The sequence below is a fragment of the Camellia sinensis genome, chromosome 7 (genome assembly GCF_055761805.1).
Source record: "Camellia sinensis isolate YWXY chromosome 7, ASM5576180v1, whole genome shotgun sequence".
NCBI lineage: Eukaryota > Viridiplantae > Streptophyta > Magnoliopsida > Ericales > Theaceae > Camellia > Camellia sinensis.
In genome coordinates this window covers 173,382,467-173,388,379 of record NC_138967.1, presented here as the reverse complement: position 1 = coordinate 173,388,379, position 5,913 = coordinate 173,382,467, and the positions used below count along the sequence as shown (strand labels likewise).

General features: G+C 32.4%; 1 long non-coding RNA gene across 2 annotated transcripts; it reads left to right on the top strand.

The window, feature by feature from the left end:
• The first annotated feature begins 1,440 nt into the window (after positions 1–1,440).
• On the top strand, positions 1,441–4,564 carry LOC145795454 (uncharacterized). Of its 2 annotated transcripts, XR_014336414.1 has the most exons (3): positions 1,466–2,396; positions 2,429–2,799; positions 4,088–4,564. It is a non-coding gene; the product is annotated as an uncharacterized LOC145795454 (long non-coding RNA). The 2 variants fall into 2 exon arrangements; XR_014336413.1 differs by lacking the exon at positions 4,088–4,564 and having other exon boundaries at positions 1,441–2,396; positions 2,429–2,909.
• The last annotated feature ends 1,349 nt before the right edge of the window (positions 4,565–5,913 follow it).

The following is a 5,913-nucleotide window of genomic DNA, read 5'->3' as shown; positions in this document are numbered from 1 at the left end:
TTAATGAATTAATTTAGAAGAGACAAGAACAATTAATCACTAAAACCTCAATTTAGAGAATATGATTGGATCACATATTCAATTACTACCATAGAAGAGGCTTCATCCTTAACCTTAGCTAATAATTTCACTACTCATAATTATTTTAACATACACACTGAAATCAAACATGAAAATAAAACTTACAACTAAAAGGAGAAAATTACATCAAAATACAAGACCGAGCTCCACTTCTTTTCCAAAAACTCCCTCCTTTCTCACATTCAGTTTATCCCATTTATAGAGCTCACTACACACTCCTGAAACTGTCTAATCTTTAGAAGCCGGTATTATTGAGATTTTGAGGCTGAAATTGTTAAAATTTGATGCATCGATTTTCATTAACAGATCGCACGACTTCATCTGCATATGCGTTCAGTCTTCAATTCAGAGATTATGTTCATGACCTTGAGGAAATGATTTTATTGCACCTGCATAATTGCGCAACTAAGTCAGTAGAGTGGTTGGAAACTTTCTCTTTTCTTTCTTGTTTTTTTAATATATTGTAATATATATTTATATATATATACTATATATATTTATATAGAAGCAAACGAACAAACAAACGGGTGGCTTTCATTTTTTTATTATATTTTTTTTATGTTATATTATAATACTAGAGTATGATGCGTGCCTGAAGGCACGGTGCAAATAATATTGGTATACATGCTTTACAAAAATCAATTAACATAAATTATTAATATTGGTATCACATCCTTTATAAAAAATATAAATTCAAAATGATAATAATTTCACTATTATAGAAATCAATTATAATAAATCAGTTCAAGATGACAATAATTTCACTGCAATATAAAACTCTACACATAAGACTTTTGCCACCATCTACGGCAATACCACCGCCGGCCGTGACTTCAGCAAGTATCGTACGATGGTGGTTCGTTTAAGTTAAAATATAATTTATCAAATTCATTGCTAAAAGTCAAAATGTTTGAGGTGACATTTTTTCTCAAATTCTCATATAATTCTCATATATATATATATAATGTATTTAAATAATGTCACCTCAAATATTTTTTTGAGTCGTATGTATTTAATTATTTTTTTGATTAAAATAATATTAAAAGATAAAATGAGTTAAAATAATATCAAATTCATAATTATTTTACATTTTTTTTCCTCATATACCTCATATCTAATTATAAAAAAAATTTAACAATCTTGCTAAACATAATTATTTCCTTTTCAAAATGTCAAGTGTCAATGGTGGTGGACAGTCACGAAGTAGAGGCGGCAATGAATCCCTTCTTTTGTTCATGCTTTCTCTCTATTTTTTTTTTCACTCTATTTTATCTTAAATTTGTGATTTGATATTGTTAAATCATAAGAAATCAACATCCATTTCAAAAGCTTTTTTCAAAATCATAAAAAATCAACACTCATTTTCCTTTAAGAAATTAAATCCATTCCATAAATCAAACTGAAAATAAAAATATACTTGTAAAATCAAAACCCATTTTATAAAGACCAACAATTATTTCAGACCTAAAAATTTTTTAAAAATTAAATCCAAATCCATAAGTTGCATAAAAAAAATCTATATAAATAAAAAAAACAAACAGAACACACAAACAGCAAGATAACACAAAATTTTAACTAATTCCTTAAAACACCCCTGTAATTATTGAAACTTGTCGAATAAAATTAAATCCCACTTATTTTTATGTGTAAACTTTAACATAATTAGTCATTGGAGGTGCATTAAAAAATTAAGAGAAGAAGATGACAATGAATATGCTTCGGATATATCTCTCTATATATGGAAAACATGGATGAGTCAATTCTCAAAAGAGGAAGATAAACATTGGTCAGTGGTGACAAATCAAAAAAAATAAAAATAAAATAAAAAATGAGTTTCACATTCCAATTATTCCTTATCCAAACAACCCTCATCTACTAAAGCCAAACTTAGCCAGACGTGGCGCCCCACCGCACCACATCTCTTCTCTCTCCTCTCTCTCTAGATCTCATCCATGGCTGCCTCTCTTCCCATTTTCCTTCTATTCTCTTTCATTTTCCTCTCACTTTCTCTCTCTCTCAGAAACCCAGTTCACAAAACATTGGTATAGTCCTTCCAGTGATCAAAGATGTCTCAACACTCCAATATGTGACCCATATGCATCAAACAGTCACACAACGCAGTGGATGTCATTTCTCTCTCTCCAAGTTAGCGTGACAGTGTGTAGAGAAAGAAAGGAGAGTTAAAAAGGCAGGGAGGAGAGTGGGGAGCTCTCCAGAAACGTTGGCAGTAGCCTGATGTCGATCCATCCATAGCAACGGTGATGATGAGCGGTGGCAGTGGTGATGAGCAACAGCGGTGGAGATGACTAGAGGAAGTGGCGTTGTGCGGTGGCGATGACTAGAGGAGGTGATGAACATCACCATGGCTGGGTCGCGAGAGAGTCGTCGGAAAGAGATGTATCACCATCAGAGAGGGAAGTAAAGCAGAGAGAGAGAGGGTGGGTGTTTTGAAATTTGAAAATTGGGAGTGAGACTGAAAGATAAAAAGAGGAGAGTTTATAGAGAGTTTGATGAGCGTGGGTGTTTTGAAACTTGAAAATTGGGAGTGAAACTGAAAGAAAAAAAAAGGAGAGTTTATAGAGAGAATTCCATGACCGTGGGTCTCTCTGCCGTAGGGAGTGGATGGGTGTGTTTTGAAATTTAAAATGTGAAAAGGTGAGGTGCGACAGATGAGAATGGGTGGTTGCAAAGCTTGTGGCTCTTGGGCGGGAAGTTCAGGTAGAGTGAGAGAGAAGGTTTTCATCTCAACTGTTCATCTAAATACATAAATGAATCATGACCATTAAAATGTCCTAGTAGGACAATTGTCTGTAGGATAAATTCAAAAACACTCTTCCCTTATTATATAGAAAATATATCATTTATAATAATTTGTATACAACACTCAAAATATATAAAAACACTCAAAATCACACAAAATTATAAAATAAAACTCGTTATCAGACTAATAAAGTGTATATTAGCGAGCTAAATATGTAACGTTATGGCATTTATCATCTTTCATTTTTTTTATTTTACAATGCTTCAATGGTGTTGTGATTGAAATTGGGTGCATGCTTTGTTGAGAGGCATCACTAACTCTCCTCACTCTCTAGAATCTTCTCTCTATAATATTCTAGAAGTTTCCACATGAATCTAGAATACTCCGGAAAGATCTAGAAAATTCTGGAAAGACCTAGAAAAATTCGGAAGATTCTATAATATCCTAGAAGGTTTCGAAACATTAAAGAAGTTTGGCGAAAACTAGAGAAATCTAGTATGTTCCGGAAGGTTATAAAATATTCTAGAGAAGAATAAAAAGCTCTAATATGTACTAAAGTAATCTAGATTGCTCTAGAGTGTAGGGAAAATATGAGTGTATTCTATAAACAAAGTTCTTCAACTAGTATAAATATGAGATGAATGCATGTACTAAGCAAATGGACAATTAGACAATTGAGTGAAAGAAGAGTGAGTCCAAAGTGAGTTGTCAAGCACTATCTAGTGTAAGGTGTCTCAAGGTCTTGTGTGAGGAAGACACAAAGTGTAAGTGCTTGAATGTACGTGTGAGTGGATAAGTGAAGTGTATTAGTGTGTGATTGTGTACAAGTGTTTTGTGTACTAGAGTGTTATCAATAAAGATTGTATTTCTAGGTCCACTAGTGTCTCAAACTCAACATACTTCACTTAATCATCCATTCTTTGTTGTCCTAGAGGATATGAGCTCTGTGGTGAAGAGTTTCCATGACTTATATAATTAAAAGGCAATTCGTTTTGATATCCTAGGTGTGATACTTTATAATTAACTTGCGCTTAAAATCTTGTTCCCCAACAACTTCTTATAGAACATTGAGTCATATATATTCAAGGACTCGATCATATATGGTGGTGAGATCATTAAAGTTGGCGCTAATTCATTAATGGCAGTAGTGCCAATCAACACAAGTTCTTGACTTATGAGATTGGCAAGTGAGGGTCCTATTGGCCACTCTTGAAAATTTTGACTCTATCTCTGCCTCTGTCTCAGACTCTCTTCTTCCAAAAGTGGCACTTCAGGAAGCAAGTGCGACAACTACAACATCATTTGAAGAACCATTCTACATTGAAGAACCATTCTACGATGAAAACTTACATTTTTCTCTAGAGGACTTGAATTTATTGCTGTCAAATGGTGACAAGACTCTTCCTTGATAGAAACATGGTGCTTATTGTTTGGAATGTTGGTAATAGTTGTGGTGTGTATATCTACCATTGGGATTCAAAGTGTATTTTTTTTAGAGAAATGCTACTTATCAGTAAAGCACTCTTCTTTTTTATCTTGTTGGGTCTTGTTGTTTAGCTTTGTTGATTTTTTTGTTTTTATTTTAAATTTTTTCTTTTTGTGAGTTGGTAGGTATCAACTTGTCTAAGGTAGGGATTAGGTTTTTCTTTTTTGTACCTCTTTTAAAAAAAAAAATTTATTAGCAATGCAAAAGAGCAATTTTATTGATGGATAGCAATGAAATGCATTACAATCAACAAAAACAATAGGGAAAATAAGAAAACATAGCAAGATCACCTGTAAAAACAAACACACATACAAAAAGGGTTGTCGCCCTTCAAGTTTGCGTGCATTTGTGTTTGTTTTTCCCATTAAATAAATTTGGAGTTACGAAAGTTTAGACTCTTCACAAGTAATTTGTGGTTGGAGGATGAATTATAGTCCTCATGACCATATAGACCAAAATGAATGTCCTTCCGTAATTTGATAATTTTAAGGGATGAAAAATACACTATTCTCAATTTTATACAATTATGAATAATTAGATAAACATGTCATTCTGAATTTATGGTTTCTTGGGTATTTTCTTCTTACTAAAAGGGTTTTTGTTTTCTTATGAGATGTGAAAGATTTAAGAAAGGGATAAAGGTGGAATCAGAAAAATCTCTCAGAAACAACTCTCATGCTAACAGAGAAAATATTAATGCCCACCTTAGACCCCCAAAACTCTATTTTACAATTTTGAATTCCTAACCCCCTTCAATTCATGTATAACAAAAGTCATTCACAAAATAATCTCCAAAGGCTGTGTTTGGATGGTCGATTAGAAAGGATTTTGAAAAGAAAAGGAAAAAGATGAGGGAGATGCGAATGAAACATAAGCTAAATTTTTTCTCCATTTCTCTTTTGTTTTTTAAATCCCTATATCAAAATCCATAAATCCAAACATAGCGTATTTGAAGTAGTGACTCTATGTCAACTATTTTGCATCTTCATTAGTTGTGAACACTATGATATTTCTAACTCATATGATAATTTTTTATGGATGGAGAGTCCAAGAAAAAAGAAAACAGAAAAAGAAAAAGAAAAACAGGGTGAAATTACTGTTCAATTGTAAGTTTAAAAAAATTATTACACATTAATGAAAAAAATGAATATAACTATTCTCAATCCCTTTTGTTTTACGTTGAATTAGAGAATTTGAATCATAAAAACAAAATTGATCTTTGTTTTTAGTCATGCTTTTTCACATATGCAATCTTCATCAATACATGTAAATGGTTTGAGAGAGAGAGAGAGAGAGAGAGAGACCAATCCCTTTTTTCATTTACTGAAACTCAAATAACATAAATGTGTTTAAGAATTCTTCTATAACACAAACTACATGAGAATTTCTCATAAAAAGTAAAAAAAAATAACACCCGACAGGCACTCATCTGCAACATTTTTACACCATGTTAAATGTCTCCAATAAAATTGAAGAGAAGATTTATAGGATCAAGCATGCCCTTCCCAGTTTTGGCGTCATATGTCTTTTCCAACACCAGATCCATCGGAGTATCCTTGGGGCCAACTGAAAAAACAAACAAAAA